The sequence below is a fragment of the Sminthopsis crassicaudata genome, chromosome 3 (genome assembly GCF_048593235.1).
Source record: "Sminthopsis crassicaudata isolate SCR6 chromosome 3, ASM4859323v1, whole genome shotgun sequence".
Classification (NCBI taxonomy): domain Eukaryota; kingdom Metazoa; phylum Chordata; class Mammalia; order Dasyuromorphia; family Dasyuridae; genus Sminthopsis; species Sminthopsis crassicaudata.
In genome coordinates this window covers 207917949-207940796 of record NC_133619.1, presented here as the reverse complement: position 1 = coordinate 207940796, position 22848 = coordinate 207917949, and the positions used below count along the sequence as shown (strand labels likewise).

General features: G+C 33.5%; 1 protein-coding gene across 1 annotated transcript in view; it reads left to right on the top strand.

Annotated features, from left to right (window-relative positions):
• Positions 1-22848, top strand: part of EPHA6 (EPH receptor A6) — a 1095310-nt gene that overhangs the window by 331199 nt on the left and 741263 nt on the right. The window lies entirely within an intron of this gene.

Sequence of the window (22848 nt, the reverse complement as noted above, 5' to 3'; positions counted from 1 at the left end):
TGATTATTTAGTGTTTGGAATTATTTTGCCCATTTGGCTTCTTTATTTTAATTTAATTTTTTTAAATTTAAGATTCTATTTGTCTATGCCAATAATCAAGGGAAAATTTGGGTTTTTTAAAGTTATAAGTTATGTTATAAGATTTTCATTTTTTCCTTCAAAAAGTATATTTGCTCTTCTGTGTTCAAAACTTAGGCTAAAGTGTAGGGACTTGAAAACCCATTTGCCTCTTAACTGAAAAGTTGAGTGGCTTGCAACGACACAACATAATTAAAACAGTAAAACTGCTCTACAGACATTTGCCTCAGCTCTTCATCATTCTAAGACAGAAAAATTAAGTCCCATGCCTTATCTGATCTGGTTGCTGTCCTTCGTACTCATCACTATGTAAGGATCAAATAAGAATGTGTCTGACTGCTTCTGATCAGACCAACAAGAGCTGAGAAGACTTTACAGCAAGTTGGGCACAAAAAGTCCCATATATTTTATTGGTGGGGGGGAGGGGGAAGGGGAGAAGGAAGGTGGGGGAAGTAGGGTTGAAGCATCTAGATAAGGACTAGTTTAAAAGTCTTGGGATATTAGCATTCCTTTGACATTTGTCTTTAAATAAAATTGCTTATATTTTTATCTTTATTTCACTCCTCACCTTCCCTAAATTTTTAGGCCATGTGTCCTATGCCAATAGTTGATTTACCTCAAAAAGTCTTGTCATTAGAAGAGCAATATATTTGTAAAATAGGACTTAGATATAAGATAAAAATAACCTGAGAATGAAATCAAAGCAGACAAAAATCTGCAAGAAGACAAAAACAGAGGGAGTGGAAATGCCATGTTGTGGTTTACACTCATTTCCCATAGTTCTTTCGCTGGGTGTACCTAGTTCTTTTCATTATTGAACAAATGGAACTGATTTGGTTCATTGCATTGTTGAAGAGAGCCATGTCCACCAAAATTGATCATCATATAGTATTGTTGTTAAGTATATAATGATCTTCTGGTCATTCTTATTTCACTCAGCATCAGTTCGTATAAATCTGTCCAGGGCTTTCTGAAATCAACCTGCTGGTCATTTCTTACAGAAAAATAATATTCAATAACATTTATATACCACAACTTGTTCAGCCATTCTCCAATTGATGGACATCCATTCAATTTCCAGTTTCTAGCTACTAGAAAAAGGGCTGCCACAAACATTTTTGCACATGCAGGTCCCTTTCCTTTCTTTAAGATCTCTTTGGGATATAGGCTCAGTAGTAACACTGCTGGATCAAAGGGTATGTACATTTTGATAACTTTTTGAGCATAGTTCCAAATTGCTCTCCAAAATGGTTGGATGCATTCACAATTCCACCAACAATGCATCCATGTCCCAATTTTCCCATATCCCCTCCAACATTCAGCATTATCTTTTCCTGTCATCCTAGTCAATCAGAAAGGTGTGTTGTGGTAGCTCAGAGTTGTCTTAATTTGCATTACTCTGATTAATAATGATTTGGAGCATCTTTTCATATGGCTAGAAATAGATTCCATTTCTTCATTCAAAAATTGTGTGTTCACATCAATTCTGATGGACAAGGCCCTCTTCAACAATGAGATGAACCAAATCAGTTCCAATAGAGCAGTAATGAACTGAACCAGCTACACCCAACAAAAGAACTCTGGGTGATGACTATGAACCCCTACATAGAATTCCCAATCACTCTATTTTTGTCCGCCTACATTTTTTATTTCCTTCACAGGCTAATTGTACACTGTTTCAAAGTCTGATTCTTTTTATACAGCAAAATAACTGTTTGGGCATGTATATATAGATATATATCTATATAGATTGATATATCTATTTATCTACATAGATATGTATCTGTATATATCTATATATATAGATAGATATACCTATCTATCTATATCTATATATATATATATATGTGTGTGTATATATATATATATATATATAGATATGTATATCTATATATATATATATATATACATATAGTATTTAACTTATACTTTAACATATTTAACATGTATTGGTCAACCTGCCATCTAGGGGAAGGGGTGGGAGGAAGGAAGGGTAAAGTTGAAATAAAAGGTTTTGCGATTGTCAAAGCTGAAAAATTACCTATGCATAAAATTTTTGTAAAAATTAATTTATATAATTAATTAAATTTAAAAATTTGTCTATTCAAAACATTTGACCCTTTATCAATTGGAGAATGGCTTGATTTCTTATTGAGTCAATTCTCTATATATATTGGAAATGAGGCCTTTATCAGGACCTTTGACTGTAAAAATGTTTTCCCAGCTTATTGCTTCCCTTCTAATCTTGTCTGCCTTAGTTTTATTGTACAAAAGCTTTTTAATTTGATATAATCAAAAATTTTGTATTTTGTGATCAATAATGATCTCTAGTTTTCCTTTAGTCACATATTCCTTCCTCTTCCACAGATCTGAGAGGTAAACTATCCTATGTTTTTCTAATTTATTTATAATCTCATTCTTTATGCTTGGATCATGAAACTTTTTTGACCCTATCTTGGTGGATGGTGTTAAGTGTGGGTCAATCCCTAGTTTCTGCCATACTAATTTCCAATTTTTCCAGCAGTTTTTGTCAGTGAATTCTTCTCCCAAAAGTTGGGGTCTTTGGGTTAGCCAAACATTAGATTATTTAAGTTATTGACTATTTTGTTCTGTGAACCTAACTTATTCCACTGATCAACTGGTCTATTTCTTAGCCAATCCAAATGATTTTGGTGATTGTTGCTTTATATTATAGTTTTAGATCTGGTACAGCTAGGCCACCTTCATTTGATTTTGTCATTAGTTCCCTTGAAAGTCTCTACCTTTTGTTCTTCTAGATGAGTTTTGTTATTTTTTTTCTAGGTCATTAAAAATTTTGTAGGGGAGTAATAGCACTAGTGGTATAGCATTAAATAAAGAGATTAGTTTAGGTAGTATTATCAACTTTATTATATTCGCTTGACTTATCCAAGAGCACTTAATATTTTTCCAATTGGTTAGATCTTACTTTATTTGTGTGGAAAGTGTTTTGTAGATTTGCTTGTATAGTTCCTGACTTTCTCTTGGCATATAGATTCCTAAATATTTTATACTATCACCTTTACACTTCATTTTAAGGAATTTATACTTCCTTTAAATGGAATTTCTCTTTAAATCTCTAACTGTTAGATTTTGTTAGTCATATATGATAATGTTAATGATTTATGTGAGTTTGTTTTGTACCCTGCAACTTTGCTAAAGTTATGGATTATTTCTAATAGCTTTTTAATAGATTCTCTGGAATTCTCTAAGTATATCATCTGCAAAGAGTGATAATTTTGTTTACTCACCTACTGTAAATCCTTTAATCTCTTTCTCAACCCTTATTGCCAAAGCTAGCATTTCTAATATAATATTGAATATTAATGCTAATAGTGGACAACCTTGTTTCATTCCTGATCTTACTGGAAATGGTTCCAGTTTATCCCCATTACATATGATGCTTACTGATGGTTTTAAATAGATACTACTATTTTAAGGAAAAGTTCATTTATTCCTATACTCTCAAGTATTTTTAGTAGGAATGGATGTTGTATTTTATCAAATGCTTTTTCTGCATCTATTGAGATGATCATATGGTTTTTCTTAATTTTGTTATTGATATAGTCAGTTATGCTAACAGTTTTCCTAATATTGAACCAGCTCTGGATTCCTGGTATAAATCCTACTTGTTCATGCTGTATTATCCTGGGGATGATTTTCTGTAATATTTTTGCTAATATTTGATTTAAGATTTTAGCATCAATATTCATTAGGAAAATTGGTGGAGACTGGTCTATAATTTTCTTTCTCTGCTTTCAACCTACCTGGTTTAGGTATCAGTAATATGTCTGTGTCATAAAAGGAATTTGGTAGGATTCCCTCATTCCCCATTTTTTCAAATAGTTGATATATTTTTGGAGTTAATTGTTCTTTAAATGTTTGGTAGAATTCCCATATAAATCCATCTGGTCCCGAAAAATTTTTGTCAGGGAGTTGCTTAATAGGTTGTTCTATTACTTTTTTTCTGAAATGGAATTATTTAAGCAATTTAGATTCCTCCTATGCTCATCTGGGCAGTCTATAATTTTGAAGGTACTCATCCATTTCACTTAAATTATCGAATTTATTGGCATAAAGTTGGGCAAAGTAACTCCTAATTATTGCTCTAATTTCCTTTTCATTGGTGGAAAATTCTCCATTTTTATTTTTAAGGCTAACAATTTGATTTTCCTCTTTCTTTTTTCTAATCACATTTACCAAAGTTTTATCTATTTTCTTGGTTTTTTCATAAAACCAACTTTTAGTTTTATTTATTAATGTAATAGTATTTTTTAACTTTCAATTTTATTAATTTCTCCATTTAATTTTAGAATTTCAAGTTTAGTATTTGATTGTGGTTTTTAATTTGCTCTTTTTCTAGCATTTTAAGTTGGGAGCCCAATTCATTTATCTTCTCTTTATTTTATTCAAGTAAGCCTTATTACTTCTTTGGCTGCATTCCATAAATTTTGGTATAATGTCTCATTGTTGTCATTCTCTTGTTTGAAATTATTGTGCCTATGATTTGCTGTTTCACCCATTAATTCTTTAGGATGAGATTATTTAGTTTCCAGTTACTGTTTGATCTATTTACCCCTAGTTTTTTTGTTGAATATAATTTTATTGCATCAGTATCTGAAAAGAATGCATTTATTATTTCTGCCTTTCTGCATTTAATTTTGAGGTGTTTATGTCATAATATGTGATCAATTTTTGTATAGGTTCCATGAACTGATGAGAAGAAAGTATACTCCTTTCTGTCTCCATTCAGTTTTCTCCAAAGATCTATCATACCTAACTTTTCTAATATTCTATTTACCTCTTTAGCATCTTTCTTATTTGTTTTGTAGTTTGATTCATCTAATTCTTAGAGTGCAAGGTTGAAATCTCCCACCATTATAGTTTTGCTTTCTATTTCTTCTTGCAACTCTCTTAACTTCTCCTTTAGGAATTAAATGCTATACCACTTGATGCATATATGTTTAATATTAATATTGCTTCATTGCCTATGCTACCCTTTAGCAAGATATAGTTTCCTTCCTTATCTCTTTTAATTACATCAATTTTTGCTTTTGCTTAATCTGAGATAAGGATGGCTTCCTCTGCTCTTTTGACTTCACCTGAAGCATAATAGCCTTTTACCTTTACTCTGTATATATTGCCCTGCTTCAGTTGTGTTTCCTGTAAACAATATATTGTAGGATTCTGGCTTTTAATCCAGTCTGGCATCCACTTCCTCTTTATGGAGAAGTTCATACTATTCACATTTACAGTTAAAACTACTAATTCTTTATTTCCTCCCATTTATTATACCCAGATTTTACTTATCCTCCTCCCCAGTATTGAAATTATGAGCACCATTTGCCTCATGCAGCTCTCCATTTTTAGAATTCCTTCCACCCCAGTTGAGTCCCTCTCCCTTTCTTATACTTTTCCCTTCTATTTAGCCTACTCTTTTCCTTTTCCCTTTTCCTCTGTCACTTTTTAATGAGGTGACAGAACTTTCTCTGTAAACCAAATATGTCTAATATTTTCTCTTTGAAATCTGATGAGAGTAAGATTCACACAATGATCTTCCCCCTCCCTTAATTTTAAATTAATTAATTTGCCTCTTCATGGATTGTAATTTCCCTCTTTTTCTCTCCCCTTTTCCCTTTTTCTGATACAATCCCCTTTCCACTTCTACTTCCATTTTTTATATTATAAGAGTAAAATCAAATTATAAATGCACTCTTTATGTATACCATAACAGAAATAAAGTTCTCAAGAGCCCTTTTTATCTTTTATGCTTCTCTTGAGTCCTATATTTGGAGGTCAATTTTTGTGTTTAGCTCTGGCTTTTTCATTAGGAATAAATGGAATTCACCTGTTTCTTTGTATGTACATCTTCTTCCCTGGAAGAAAATGCTCAGCTTAGCTGGGTGGTTTATTCTTGGCTGCATTTCAAGTTCTTTTACATTTTGGGACATCATCTTCCAGGCCCTTCATTCCTTTCATATGGAAGCAGATAGATCTTGAGTGTCTCTTATAGTGGCTCCTCAGTATTTGAATTTTTTTTCTGGCTGCTTGTAATATTTTTTCCTTATTCTGATAGTTCTGAAATTTAATCACAATATTCCTTGGAGTTTTTATTTTGCAGTCTCTTTCAGAAGGTGTTCAATGAATTCTTTCAGTGCCTATTTTTCCTTCTGATTCTATTATATCTGTGCAGTTCTCTTTGATTACTTCCTGTAAAATAGTGTCTAGGCTCTTTTTTTCATCATAATTTTCAGGAATTCCTCAGATTATCTCTCCTACTTCTATTTTCCAGGTCTGTTGTTTTTCCAAGTAGATATTTAACATTTTTTTCATTTTTTAAAATTTTTTTGGTTTTGCTTGACTGATTGTTGACGTCTTAATAAGTCATTCATTTTTAATGAGTTATTTTCTTCATTAACTTTTTTTTTACTTCTTTTTGTATATCTCCAATTGAGTTTTTAAATGAGTTGTTTTGCTTTGTGGAATTTTTTTTCCATTACATTAATTTTTTACTGAGTTATTTCTTTTTCCAATTCACAAATCCTACTTTCCTGGGAGTTCTTTATCATTTCCAATTCACATTTCAGGAAGTTGTTTTCTTTTTCCACTTTATCAAATCTTTCCTTTAATATTTATATGCTTTTTCCATAATCTCTTGCAGAGCTTTTCTTTCTTTTCCCCATTTTTCTCCTAGCTCTCTTTTAAGAGCTTTTATAATTTCTTCTAGTAGAGTCTTCTGTGATGGGGACCAGGTTACATCCCCCTTTGGGTTTTGTCTGTCCTCAGAGTTGTAAATCTGCTCTCTTTCTATATAGAAACTGTCTATACTTAGAACTCGCTTAGCCTTTTTACTCATTTTTTTAGAAGCCTTTGGAGTCTGCCTTCAGGGCAAGCAGGTTCTCAGCTTCATGTACAAAACAGGGACAGATGCTGCAAAAAGGCCACATTGTGGAAGTATGACTACCCTGGGCAGAGCCCCATTGTGCAGAAGTGCGACTGTCCTGTGCAGAGCCCTGCTGTGCAGAACTGCAGCTTCCCAAAGACAAGCAGCTGAATTGCAGAACAGTGGCTGCCTTGGAAGAATGATTGAAGAGCAGAAGTGTGACGGTGCTTGGCAGAGCCCTGCACTGTTGTAATGTGGCTGTGCAGCTATGCTGTGGAGTGTTGATTCACTCCTGGTGCTGGGTGGGCGTGTTGGGGTACACTCTACCTTTGGCATTTGTGCAACTTCTCTGCTCATCTACTGCTTTGCAACCAAAGCAGAGAAGCCAACCTGTGGTAGAATGCTCCCAGTAAATTCTCCACCTACAGAGATCACTCCCCACGTGCTAACCTCCTCATTCTGCCTCCCTGCCTGTGCTGCCCTTCTCCCATCTGATCAACACAGACTTTTTCTGACAATCTTCCAGATTATCTTCTCTTGGTAATTCTTTGTACTCCCAATGTTTGTGGATCCTACCAGTCTAGCACTATTTCAGAGGCTAAATTTGGTAATCAATAACTGAGGGTAGAAAGGAGCTAAGAATGAAGCATCTATTCACTCCGCCCCATAATAGTAAGTTTTAAAGAACTTTGCCCATTTACTTTGCATCACAATAATGGATCCATTAGAAATTGTTCACATTTTGGTACAAGTAATCTTGGAATTTTGCCTGCCTTAAGGTATCTTCCCCCTTATTATGACATCTTCCCTCTTGTTAATGGCATGTTCCCCTAGGAAACTTAGTTCATGTCTTTCCCCAAGTTAATTACTAATTTCCTTTTTGGAATTTAGTCTGCTTCTACCAGCATAAGAAAAGCATTTTTGCCTCTTGATTGGGAGATGGTCTAAGTCTGCAAAGTCTTTTGAGATATCTCACCACACCAACCCACAGTCCCAAATATGTTGGTAATTCAACTCCACCCCCACTTCCAGAAATTGAAAAGTGAAGTGGCATATAGGAAATTAGCTTTACCTAACAGATCAGGCAAGTCTCCTAAGAAAGAATTTGCTAAGTAATATCCTCATCATCTCATTCTACTTACAGTTCTATTATCAAAGAGTCATGAAGTGTTTGAGATTCAACACCAAATGATTTGATATTGGGGTTTGATCATGTGAAGAATTCATAATGGCCATTCTCTTTGGCAAAAGGTAAGCTTATTTAGGAGAAGAGATTACAGATAAAATGAAGAGATATAACAGACACCAAGAATGTTAAATATGAAATAGATTTAGTAGAGCACATAGTAGGATAGGAAAGTGGTTTTTAACAATTAACAATAGAATGACTCCACTAGGCCTATTACTGTGGCTAGTTATTACAAAAAGGTTTCAGCAAAGATGATCTGGGCCATACAAATAGTTATAGGGCAAATTTAAGGTGGGGATTTGACATGACTGGATGCAGTAAGGTGAGATTACCCAAGACCTCCACAAAAAAAAAAAAAAAAAAACCAAAAAAAAAACAGCAAATCTAAGTGGTGTTATGGATAGAAAAGTAGTCTCAAAGACAATAAGATTTGAATTCAAATACTGCTTCTGACTTATACTGATAGCATGATGTTGGACAAGTCTTTTAACTTCTCTGTGTTCTAGCCACCTGACCAAAACTAAAACATATACTGCTGGTAGATGTCAGCCTGTGCTTGAAGAGTAGTTTGGAGGGGAGTTATGTAATTTGGTATTTCCCCATATCAATCAATCACAAATCTCAATGAATTAGACTATAAGGCTGAGCTGATCCTTTCAGTGCCATCCCCTGCTTGCCTCAGGAAATAATTTTATCAGTACTTTAGGCTGTCTCTGCAAACCTCACCTAGTGACCCAGTCTTCTTTTATCATAAACATATACCTGGAAATTCATCCACACATATCCTATAGACTTTTTTAGCTTTCCTTCTGACAGAAGGAACATATCAAGGAGCTCAAAGACAAAGTCAGTCTAGTAATAACTCAAATGTACATATCTCTAAGTTCTGCAAAGCACATTCTTTACAAATTTGAAAGGTACATAATAAAAGATTATTGTCCCATTTTAAGATGAGAAATCCCAGGTTCTGACAGTGTTTATGAGGTGGGATTTGAATCCAGCTTTCTTGAATTTAAATTTAGATTTGAGCAAACTTTCTCTGGGATAGTTCTAGGATGTTCTGAGCAAGTAGTGCATAGTAGGCATTTTAAAATGTTTATTGATTAACTGAAAATGTTAGTACTACTACAAGAAGCTGAAGTTAAGAGACTAAAAAAATCATAGAGGTTATCAACTTTTGTGTTTCTGCTGTATAATCACATTTTTAAAATTGGAGCTTTTATTTTGGGAATTATTGTGTATTTGAGAAATCATATTGTTTTCTACACTTTCATTCTCAGTAACAGAAGAAGTACTACTTTGTGTGGTACATTAAAAAAAAAAAATATTAGTGGGAAGAGAGTAGATAATGATATATAAAGGGAAAGGGTTAGAAGACTTTTTCCATTGAAAATGTATTTCCTTCATTTCTGAGAGGCCACAGACTACAACAGAGAATGCCTGCCTAGTCCAACCTTATTTTTTCTCTTTCTTCTCTATGATTTTTTTTCTTTCTCTTCTTTTTCTTTCTTCCAAATCCAAAAAAGTACAAAATGCCACCTTCTCACCAAGTCCCCTTTGCCTTTTATTCCTTGTAGTGGAAATGTGAAGAAATACTGATTTTTGTGACAATTTTTCTCTGTCTTGAGAAGTGTGGCAAATAGAAGTTTTTATTGGGTGGTGCAGCAGATAGAGCTCTGGACCTGAAGTTCACCTGAGTTCAAATACATCCTGACTCATCTTCCCTAACTATAAAATAAAGATAGTAATAGTGTTTACTTCCTAGAGTTGTTATAAGGATCAAATGAAATATTTATAAAATGCTTAGCATTGACACTATAAATGCCTTCTCCTCCTCTCACTTATAATTTGTCTTTTAACAAACTTTTACATAATAGCAATATGATAGAAAATGCATTTGATACATGTCCAGGGAACAGTACGACCAATGTAGGTGTTCAGAAGAAGTCTAGAAAAAATGACCTCAAAATACTGGAATCAAAACTTTTCTATACAATAATAATAGGGTTGAGATTTGTGATTGATTGATATGGGGAAATACCAAATTACATAACCCCCCTCCAAACTACTCTTCAAGCACAGGCTGACATCTACCAGCAATATACATTTTAATTTAGGTCAAGTGTCTAGAACACAGAGAAGTTAAAAGACTTGTCCAACATCATGCTATCAGTATAAGTCAGAAGCAGTATTTGAATTCAAATCTTATTGTCTTTGAGACTACTTTTCTATCCATAACACCACTTAGATTTGCTGTTTTTTTATTTGTTTGTTTGTTCGTTTTCTTTTTGTTTGTTTGTTTGTTTTTTATCTTGCTTGGAAGAACTAAAATCTTTGTGTTTTTTTTCCCTTACTGTTAATAAGAATATAACTTATTTCCATGTGCTCAAGTCAAATAATGACAAACTATATAAGTAAAGAAATAAAAGGATGGAAAGCAAAAATTTTTAAAAAAGAATAGAAAACAATGTTAAATAAATATAACAAAATTTCCTCACACTCCATTTATGTGAAAGATATCCACAGATTGAATATGGCAGCAAGTTATTTTTTTCTTTTTCTTTTCTTTACAAAATCCTTTTTAATAATGGGTAACATAATTTAGGAGGGTAGAAGGTAAGGGATAGAGAGAGAATTTCAGGCAATGTGAAAACAAAAGATAAATTTCATAAAAATGTTTAAGATATTGAGTGAAATTCAAAATACTTGTAGAATCTTCACTCCAGAATTTTTGGCACATATCCAGAGTATTTAAATAGCCACTTCCTGTAACAAAATATTTAATAATCTAGTTCTGCAAAGGACTACAAAATAAGCTAGAAGAGGACCAAAGCTAATGAATTTTATTAGCATTTTTGTTTTTCTTTTTTGTCAAATTTGTTATTAAATCATTACCTTGAATACGTTCTCCCTAATCTTTATATATAAGTTATTGTGTGGTTTCTTGACAAATGAGCTTCAGAATCAGCAAAGTATGCAAGATTACCAACATTAATACTTCTACTATACAATCACATTTTTTTAAATTGGGGCTTTTATTGCAGGAATAATTGGATATTTAAGAATGGAAATTATTTTCCTGACTTTTCATTCTCAAAAATAGTAGTATTTTGTATAGAACATTAAGAGAAAGATGTGTGGAAAGAGGATAAGGACATGCTCAAGCAAGAGACTAAGCTCTTTTTCCTACAAATTTTATTTCTTTCAATTCTGAAAGGCTATAAAGTACTCCAGAGAATGTATGGCTTTGTCAGAACCTCTTTTTTTTCCTTCTCTCTCAGTCATTTTAAAAAAAAATAATAACTTCAGTTACAAAGGAGTAAAAGAGAAAGGGAATAATAATTTCTATAGTATGAACTATGTAATTGGAACTACACTAAATGTTCTTTGTAAATATTACTTCATTTCATCTTCTTCCCAGCAACCCTGGGAGGCAATGCTATTAATATTCCCAATTTTCAATTAAAGATACTAAGACAACCAGAGTTAAGTGACTTGCCTACTGCCACATAGCTGATATGTCTGAAACCAAATTTTGAACTTGAGTCTACCTGAATCCAGGCTGTGCGTGCAATTCACTGTGGCCATCTAGCAGCCCAAAGATCAGATGTGTATTTCAAGTAAGAAGTGATTCTCATGTAAAAATAAAAGACCTAAGTCACTTAAAATCTATAGATTTCAGTTTGCTCAACTATCAAATGAGTTAGTTAGATATTTTTAAGACTTTTCCAACTTTACTTCTTTGATATTAAGGCATAGTTGTTGTTTTTAAATTCTAGTCTTTAAAGATGAAATTTCACAAAGGGAATCTGAGTACCTAGTTTGCTCAAGTTGTTAAATCTAATTTAAACTGAGGGTGGGGCAAAAGGATGGGTTAGCTTGAAAACAAATTTGATGTATTTAAAAACAAAAATGAAAAATTTCAAAAATGTTGTCTGTGAATAACTATGATTATCATTGCAAAAAGATTCCAGTATGTCCTTATGTCGTGTTGTTAATTTTCCCTAAAGAGTGTGGAAGAGTTACTCTATCACTCTATAACTATAATTGTAAAAAAAAAATATTTGCAGACTCCTAGAATGGAGTAATATTCTACATAATTTACATACTAAAATGATGATTTTTTTTTTTTGCCTTTCTGTGTCTGTTTTTACAAATGTGCAAACTCATCCACAATAAAGTTGCATCAGCTTTGGAACTCATCTCCTACTACCTTCCATTGCTTCTGCCCTTATGTTTGGAAGACTTGAATAAAAGCCAAAAAACTCCTCCAAAAGCTTCTATGTCAAAAGGATTAGAAATAATGTATATAATCAAGTCATATGTGTATTACATTTGGAAAGTATTACAGAGGATTTTTTTTAAATAGAATTCCTTAACCTCCTCATCCTTTACACTATAATTGCTGCAATTATTTTTATGGTAACATTTTAAAAGTACTGTTCCAGAGCTTTTTAAAAATTAGATGTTGAAAGAGCCCATAATATGATCCTTTTAATGTTGTTGTCTTTCAATATATGACAAAATTATCTCTTGAAAATTCATTTTTGTCTCAGCAGATTTTGTGAACTAAGACTCTCTTCTGTTTTCTCATTTATACTGAGCTTGTCAAGATTTCTAGAATTCAACTCCTCTAATAATGTCAATTTGTTGATCACTGGACACTGATCTTACAAGGAGAGTAAGGAGAAATTTTGCTAAAACTTATATTCATACAGAATCATACTTTATCAAAAGTCCAAAATTTATTAATTCTTAACAGATTCTGTTCATTTTTCTGACAATCTAACATCCTACCCTCATTGGTATAGAAACCAAAGTGCTAGATAGGACTGAGTCATTTTGGTATCTTTCTTTGTTTCATGGACTACCATGACCCAAGCATTTTTCAGAGTGGCTAGTATATTGTTGATAAATCTCCCTGTACTTATGTAAACAGGACCTTGGAAAGTAGACCATGCTGTCTTGTTTATCATCAAAGAAAACAAATGATCAAAATATGGTGAATTGGTTCCATTATTGCTTTCCCCTCTAGTTATTATAAATATTTTGAGGATTATTGGCTTTGTTGGGCCTCAAACTAAATCTTTCGCATTCTTATACTCTTCTTTGTTCTTTAAGATTTTATGTGACAACCTTATTTGTGATTTTCTTCTATAACATTTTATAAATGATATTATATTCTAAAGTTGTATTCTACTTTGATTCTAATAAATGTTTTAAAATTGATTGTAAGTAAATATGCATACATATCACTAGTACCACAAGGTATTAAAAAATATTGCTTTGTTTATTCCTTTCTGCCTGTTTTCCTTTCTTTCTTTCTTGCCTTCTTTCTTCTTGGCTTCCTTTATTTAGAACAATTTTGTTTTTTCATGAGGTTTGAGTTTGTATTCTCTTTCAATTCTTGAGACATGCTCCTTATGGAAATTTGACCCTTGAAACATGAGATCCTTTCCAAAAGAGTTATATAAAACTTTAATTCATTCTAGAAAGCACCTGGTTTTAAGAACTGAAAATGCCACTTATGGTAGTTTATAAGAATAAACAAGATATTTTCATCTTTTCTGTTGTATGTATTCCATGCATATTACTTGACCAAATTAAAATTTCACAAACTAGAAATAACAATGGCATTGCATCTTATCCAATTGAGGTAGGGATATATATTTGGAATACACAATAAAATTTTGTATAACAAACATAAAGTATATCTTATTTCCTTATCAAACATTTGGCTAAAAATATTTAGTTGACTTAGGATTATTTAAAAGCCTCAAAGAAAAATCTCAACTATTTAGATGAACATACGGCTATAAATAATCACAACTATTTTCTATTTACTCTCTAAGTGTCCTAATATATGCTATGGTATTCAGCTGGAATCACTGCACTGCACTTTATACATCTAAAATTGGAATATATAATCAATGGCAATGATTTTTAGTTCAGTGGACATCTATTATCCCACATTAAAATGTTTAAATGAATTAGGAGTCATCATGGATAGCTCAGTGAAGAAGTCTACCTATCATATGGAGCTAGTTAAGAAAACAAATGGGACTCCAGGGTGTCTTAAAAGGCAGAGAAAATAATATAGAAATATTAATTTGATATTACATCAAACAATGATATGCTTTCGTTGGATATTTATTAGCGGAGCAGAACTATATATGGCTAAGTATTTTAAATAATCTAATTAATTTTACAAAACACACTTTAGCTTGATTTTCACATGCCCAAATATTACCTTTCTTCAACATACAGAAAAACCCAACTGAATGCTATATTTATACTTGTATTTATAACTATTAATCTGGACTTCCAGCTAAGATGGCAGAGAGGACACACACATCTATCTAAGCTCCTTCTTGCTCTCAGAAAACTTTATTTCATGACAAGGCCTCAGAATTAGGGATTGACTGAAAAAATCCACAAATCCATTACCAACAGAAGATGTCACTGAAATTCACCAGAAACATTCTAAATGGGTGGAGATGGTTAGATCAGGCACAGACTAAAGGCAGGAGAGAGAGCATGGCAGGCAGTGAGAGTTCAGAAGGCAGCTCACACTAAGAAGACCTAAGAGGGGTGGGGTGTGATCTTAGTCACTTCTGTGGGAAGAACTTTACCACATTGTAGCTACTTTGAGCTGGCAACAAGCCAGTAGATCAGCAGAGAATCTGTAAACACACACCAAAGAAAGACTATAACCCTAAAAAGCTAGGGTCTCTCAGGACCTGGCCACACCCACCCAAAGTGACTCAGCACACTGTCATAGCCTCAGAGTGCAGATGCAGTGCAGCCCTTGCTGTCCTGCTAGTTCCTCACAGCTTCCCACTGCAATCTATAGAGGAAGCTTGGTAATATCCAGCCAGGCAACAAAAACAGCAGAATGCATTTGCTTTTTTTGTTAGTTTGTTTTATTTGATTCTTCTTTGACAAAATGAGCAAAAAATTAAAAAGGACTCTAACCATTGATAGCTTCTATATGGATAGAGAGGAGACTTTAAACCCTGAGGAAACTAAAAATAGAGTGTCTCCAGATGAATCCCCGAAGGGGGATATGATCTGGTTCTCAAAACACAAAACTCTCTTAGAAAAAAATTTTAAAAGGCTCTCACAAGAGAGCTACAAGAAAAATGTTCAAAGGAAAGGGAAGCTTGACAAAAGGGTCTGGATAAGTCATCCCACTCATTTAAAGATAAAGTGGATATAAATCAAATCCTTGAAAAACAAAATTAGTGAATTGGAAAAGGTAAAAAATTCCAATGAAAACAGAATTAGTGAATTGGAAAAATAAAATACTTCTCTACAAATAAAATTGGTGAAATGGAAAAAAAAATCCATAGAACAAAACAATTCACTTAAAAACTCAAATGGACAATTAGAAAAAGAAATTTTAAAAGTGAGTGAAGAAAATAATTCATTAAAAATCAGAATTAAATAAATGGAATAGAATGACTTAAGGAAACACCAAGATCAGTCAAGCAAACACCCCCCCCCCAAAAAAAATGAAACAATGGAAACTGAGAATTTTTGGACTTCCTGAAAATTATGATGAAAAAAAGAGCTTACATTTCCAGGAAATCATCAAAGAGAATTGCGCGAATGTTATAGAAACAGAGGGTAAAATAGACACTAAAAGAATTAATTGATCACCTACTGAATGGAACCTTAAAATCAAAACTCCAAAAAATATTGTGTCTAAATTCCAGAACAATCAGACTAAGGAAAAAATAATACAAACTGCTAGGAGAAAAAAAAAAAAAAAAAAAAACAATTCAAATATAGAAGAGCCACAATAAGGATTACTTGTGATCTCGAGAATCCACATTAAAGGATTGAAAGGTCTGGAATCTGATATTCTGAAAGGCTAATGAACTTGGTATGAAGCCAAAAATAACTTACCCAGCAAAAATGAACTTTTTTCCCAGGGAAAAATGAAATAGGTGAATTTCATCTATTTCTGATGAAAAAACCTGAACTAAACAAAAAGTTTGATCTTCAAATATAGGACTCAAGAGAAACATAAAAAGGTAAAAAGAAATCTTGGGAACTATATTTCTGTTATAAAGCTACAATAAGAACACATATATAATTTGTTCTAGAAAGTAGAGGTGGAAAGGAAATTGTACCAGAAAAAGGGTAAAGTGGGGGTATTACATCTTGCAAAGGGGCAAAGGAAATCTATTATATCTGAGAGAAAGAAGGGAGGGGGATGAATATAATGCCTATCTTACTCTCATCAGAATTGACTTAAAGAGAAAAATATTAGACATATTCGATTTATGGAGAAATTTCTCCCACCTCATTGAAAACTGGGAAGGGAAAATGAAAAGGGAAGGAGTAAGTTAAGTGGAAAGGAATACAGAAATTGTTAGGAAAAGGGGTAAGAAAGGGGGAGGAACTCTATAGTGAGGGGAGAGAGCTTAAAAAAGGAGGGTTGTTTGATGCAAGTGGTGCTTATAAGTTTAATACTGGGGAGGAGGATAAGGGAAAATGAAAGGAGCAAAGCATAAACAGGGGTTAACAAGATAGCAAGGAATACAAAATTAGTAATTTTAAACATAAATGTGAATGGGGTAAACTTCCCCCATAAAGAGGAAGCAGATAGCAGACTGGATTAAAAATCAGAATTCTACAATATGCTGTTTACAGGAAACACACCTGAAGCAGGTCAATACACAGAGAGGAAAGGTAAAAGACTGGAGGAGAATCTATTATGCTTCAGGTGAAATAAAAAAAAGCAGGGGTAGCTATCCTGATCTCAGATCAAGCAAAAGCAAAAACTGATCTAATTAAAAAAGATAAGGAAGGGCACTATATCTTGCTACAGGGTAGTATAGATAATGAAGCAATATTAATATTAAACATATGTGGACCAAGGTGGCATAGCATCGAAATTCTTAAAAGATAAATTAAGAGAACTGTAAGAAGAAATAGATAATGGTGGAAGATCTCAACCTTGCACTCTCAGAATTAGATAAATCAAACCATAAAATAAATAAGAAAGAAGTCAAAGAGTCAATACTTATCCCAAAAGTTGGGATCTTTAGGTTTGTCAAACACTAGCTTGCTATAGTTATTGACTATATTGACTATTATTGACCACAGGGAAAAAAATAAAATAAAATACTATAAAAGTTAGGTATAATAGATCTTTGGAGAAAACTAAATGGAGACAGAAAGGAGTACACTTTCCTCTAAGCAGTTCATGGAACATATACAATAATTGACCATATATTGGAGACAGAAAGGAGTACACTTTCCTCTAAGCAGTTCATGGAACATATACAATAACTGACCATATATTAGGACATGAAAACCTCAAATTCAAATGCAGAAAGGCAGTAATAGTAAATGCATCCTTTTTCAGATCACAAAGAAACGAAAATCACATTCAATAAAAACCCAGGGGAAAATAGATCAAAAAATAATTGGAAACTAAATAATCTCATACTAAGAATGTTTGGGTGAAACAGCAAATCATAGACATAATTAATAACTTCACTCAAGAGAATGACAATAATGAGACATCATACCAAATATGTGAGATGCAGCCAGAGCGGTAATAAGGGGAAATTTTATATCTCTCGAGGCCTACTTGCATAAAATAAAAAGAAGGTCAATGAGTTGGACTTGCAACTAAAAATGCTAGAAAAGAAATAAACTAAAAACCCCCAGTCAAATATTAGACTTGAAATTTTTAAAATAAAAGGAGAGAATATTAAAATTAAAAATCAAAAATATTGAATTAATTAATAAAACTAAGAGTTGGTTCTATGAAAAAAACAACAAAATAGATAAACATTTACACTAAGTGTAAATGATTACAAATCAAATTTTAGGCTTAAAAATGAAAAGGAAAATTTCTACATTAATGAAGAGGAAATTAGAGCAATAATTAGGACTTAGTTTGCAGAACTTTATGCCAATAATTTTGATACCATAAATGAAATGGAAGAATACCTTCAAAAATATAGCTTGCTCAGATTAATAGAGGAACAAGTAAATTGGTTAAACAGTTCTATCTTAGAAAAAGAAATAGAGGGAGCCAAGATGGCAGACAAGATAGACGTGATTCTGTAAGCTCCTTTCTTCCCTCATTATCAATTAGATAAATTCAGCCTCAAAAATAGCGCTGGACTGATAGAAACCACAAGGACTGGAAGCACGACTTACCAGCTGAAAAGAATCTGGAGTTTCAACAGAAAAGGTCGGTTCCCAGGGGAGGAAGAAGAGAGGCCAGCACAGACGGTTGAGTGGTGGCACACTGTGCTGATCTCACTGGGGAGGGCTCTGGTATTAGAGAAGCCACTGAGATAGAGGAATCTGGCACAGGCTGTTAGCTCTTCTCTACTTATAAAACAGCAGTTCAGAAGAGAAATCAAGCCACTTTAAAATATAAGCTAGATACTAGAAGCTCCCCAACACCCAGAAGTGACTCAGCAGATCTCGGCACTGTGGGTGTGGCCGACTTAGACTGTCCAGGCTTTCACCTGGGAGTAGTTAAGAGATTGAAAAGCAGGCGGATATGGCCCAAGAAAACAGATAGTGCCTGGCTCGGCTGGAGGCTGTGGAACTCAGCCCCAGAAGTCCCAGAGAAGCAGAACATTTGAACTAGGGACTGCAGTTTCAGGGCAGACACTTCCAGTTTGAGCGCAGGGGCTTTTCACGTCACCTAGTGCTGACATCCACGCCCCACTGGGATGCATAGGCTGGGCTTTGTGTCGCCTTTACGGTTCAGTCTCAAACCTCAGGGAAGTCGCTAGGAAAAACAGTGCCCTCACAGCGTAGTCCTGCTAATCACCTCCGAGGTACTTCCAGGGAGGGGGTGGGGAACTCTCTCCCAGAGCTCTCTCTTAGCTCAGGTGCAGGAGCTGCTACATCCATCCAGTCTCGGAGGAAGCTGTTAAAGAAATAAATAAATAATTTCATATCCCAGGGACAGACCCCAAATTTTTTTTTTAAATATGAGTAAAAACCAAAGAAAACCTATCGATTCCTTCTACACAGAGAAAGAGCGGGTATCCAACCCCAAGGAAGTTAACAGCAGAGAGTCAGCAGATAACAACCTTAAGGGGAATGGTTCCTGCCCCCCATCACATAACTCTCTCCTAGAAGAGACTATTAAAAACTTAAGAGAGTTTGAAGAAAAATGGGGAAAGGAAAGAGAAGTTATGATAGAGAATAACAATGTTCTGAAGTTGGAGTTGGAAAAAATAAAGAATTCACAGGAGATGCAGGGAAACAAAATTTGTGAATTAGAAAAGGTTAAAAAATCACAGGAAAGTAGGATTTCTGAATTGGAAAAGATAAAATAGGATTTCTGAATTGGAAAAAGAAAATAATTCTCAAAAAAAATTAGGGAAATGAAAAAAAATTCAATAGCGCAAAATAATTCATTTAAAAATGAAATTGGGCATTTACAAAAAGAACTAAAAACTGTGAATGAAGAAAATAATTCCTTAAAATTCAGGATGGAACAAATAGAAATGAGTGATTCATTGAGAACCCAAGAATCAGTCAAACAAACAAACAAAAAAAAAATAATGAAAAGCTGGAGAATAACGTCAAATACTTACTGGGAAAATCTATAGACCTGGAAAATAGATCTAGGAGAGATAATCTGCAGATCATTGGACTTCCTGAAAACTATGACCCCAAAAAAAGAACCTAGATTCTATTTTACAGGAAATTATCAAAGAGAACTGTCCAGAGATAATAGAAACAGAAGGGAAAGTAGATGTCGAAAGAATTCATCGAACTCCTTCTGAAATAGACCCTAAAAAAAGAACACCATGGAATATTGTCGCTAACCTGCAGAATTATCACACAAAGGAGAAAATCTTGAAAGCAGCTAGAAAAAAACAATTTAAATACCAAGGTGCCACAATAAGGGTCACACAAAATCTGGCTGCCTCCACATTAAAAGACAGAAGGACCTGGAACCTGATATTCTGTAAGGCAAAAGATCAAGGATTGCAACCAAGAATAAACTAACCAGCTAACTTTAGCATCTTATTCCATGGAAGAAGATGGTCATTCAATGAAATAGACGAATTCCATATCTATCTAAGAAAAAAACCAGACCTAAACAAAAAATTTGATCTACATCCACAAGACTGAAGAGAAACAGAAAAAGGTACACAGAACCCTTGAGAACTATATCTCTTTTGTGGGTATATAGAAAGTATGCATGGATAATTTGATTTTACTGTTATAAAAGAAAAAAGGGGGGGTGTAGTAAAGGGAAGGGGGTAGTATCACAAAAAAAAAAGAAGGAGTGATAAAAAGGGGGAAACTACATCCCAGGAAGAGGCATAGAAAATACACCATATCTCAGGGAATTTAGAGAGGGGGAGAAACATTGTGTAAATCTTACTCTCATCAGAATAGACTGAAAGAGTAAATAATTGACATATTTGTTTTTCAGAGAATTCTCTCTCACCTCATTAAAAGGGGGAAGAGGAAAAGGGAAAAGGAGAATAAGGGAAGGAACGTGGAGGGAGGGGGAGGGATGCTAAAAAAAGGGAGGGCTGTGAGTCATAAGGGGGGTCTATAAACGAAATATCGGGGAAAGGTTCAAGGGGGTAAAGGGAAAAAGCATAATCTGGAGATAATATGATGGCAGGAAATACAGAATTAGTAATTTTAACTGTATTTGTGAATGGGATGATTGCTCCCATCAAACAGAGACGGATAGCAGACTGGATCAAAAATCAGAACCCTACAGTATGTTGTTTACAGGAAACACACTTAAAGCAGGGAGATACATACAGAGTAAGGTAAAAGGTTGGAGCAAAATCTATTATTCTTCAGGTAAAGCCAAAAAAGCAGGGGCAGCTATCCTTATCTCAGATCAAGCAAAAGCAGAAGTTGATCTGGTTAAAAGAGATAAGGAAGGAAACTATATCCTGCTGAAAGGTAGCATAAATAATGAAGCCATATCAATATAAACATATATGCACCAAGTGGTACAGCATCTAACTTTGTAAAGGAACAGTTAAGAGAAGTGCAAGGAGAAATAGACAGTAAAACTATAATAGTGGGAGATCTCAACCTTGCACTCTCAGATTTAGACAAATCAAACCACAAACCAAATAAGAAAGAAATTAAAAAAGTAAATAGAACATTAGAAAAACTAGGTATGATAGACCTTTGGAGAAAACAGAATGGTGATAGAAAGAAATATACTTTCTTCTCAGCAGTTCCTGGATCCTATACAAAAATTGACCATATATTAGGACATAAAGATCTCAAAATTAAATATAGGAAGGCAGAAATAATAAATGCCTTCTTCACAGATCACAATGCCATAAAAGCTACATTCAGTAAGAAGTTAGGGGTAAATAGACTAAAAAGTAATTGGAAACTGAATAATCTCATCTTAAAGAATGACTGGGTGAAAGAGCAAATTATAGAAACAATTAATAATTTCACCCAAGATAATGACAATGATGAGGCATCATACCAAAATCTGTGTGATGCAGCTAAAGCAATAATAAGTGAAATTTTATATCTTTAGAGGCTTATTTGAAGAAAATAGAGAAAGAGAAGATTAATGAATTGGGCTTGCAACTTAAAAAGCTAGAAAAAGGCCAAATCAAAAAGCCCCAACCAACAACTAAACTTGAAATACAAAAATTAAAAGGAGAAATCAATAATATTGAAAGTAAAAAAACTATTGAATTAATAAATAAAACCAAGAGTTGGTTTTATGAAAAAGCTAATAAAATACATAAACCTTTGGTAAATCTGATCAAAAAAAAGAAAGAGGAAAATCAAATTGTTAGTCTTACAAATGAAAAGGGGGATCTGTCCACCAATGAAGAGGAAAGTAGAGAAATAATAAGGAGTTACTTTGCCTAATTTTATGCCAATAAATTTATTAACTTAAGTGAAATGGATGACTTCCTCCAAAAATATAGGTTTCCTAGATTAACAGAGGAGGAGATAAATTGCTTAAATAGTCCCATTTCAGAAAAAGAAATAGAACAAGATATTAATCAACTCCCCAGGAAAAAATCCCCAGGACCAGATGGATTTACATGTGAATTCTAGCAAACATTTAAAGAACAATTAGCCCCAATGCTATATAAACTATTTGAAAAAATAGGGGATGAAGGAGTCCTACCAAACTCCTTTTATGACACAGACATGGTACTGATACCTAAACCAGGTCGATCGAAAACTGAGAAAGAAAACTATAGACCAATTTCCTTAATGAATATTGATGCTAAAATCTTAAATAAGATATTAGCAAAAACACTTCAGAAAATCATCCCCAGGATAATACACTATGATCAAGTAGGATTTATACCAGGAATGCAGGGCTGGTTTAATATTAGGAAAACTATTAGTATAATAGATCATATTAATAATCAAATTAATAAAAGCCATATGATCATCTCAATAGATGCAGAAAAAGCATTTGGCAAAATCCAAAATCCATTCCTACTAAAAACTCTTGAGAGTATAGGAATAAATGGACTATTCCTTAGAATAATCAGGAGCATATATTTACGACCGTCAGTAAGCATAATATGCAATAGAAATAAACTGGAAACTTTCCCAGTAAGATCAGGAGTGAAACAAGGTTGCCCACTATCACCATTACTATTCAATATAGTACTAGAAATGCTAGCCTCGGCAATAAGAGCCGAGAAAGAGATTC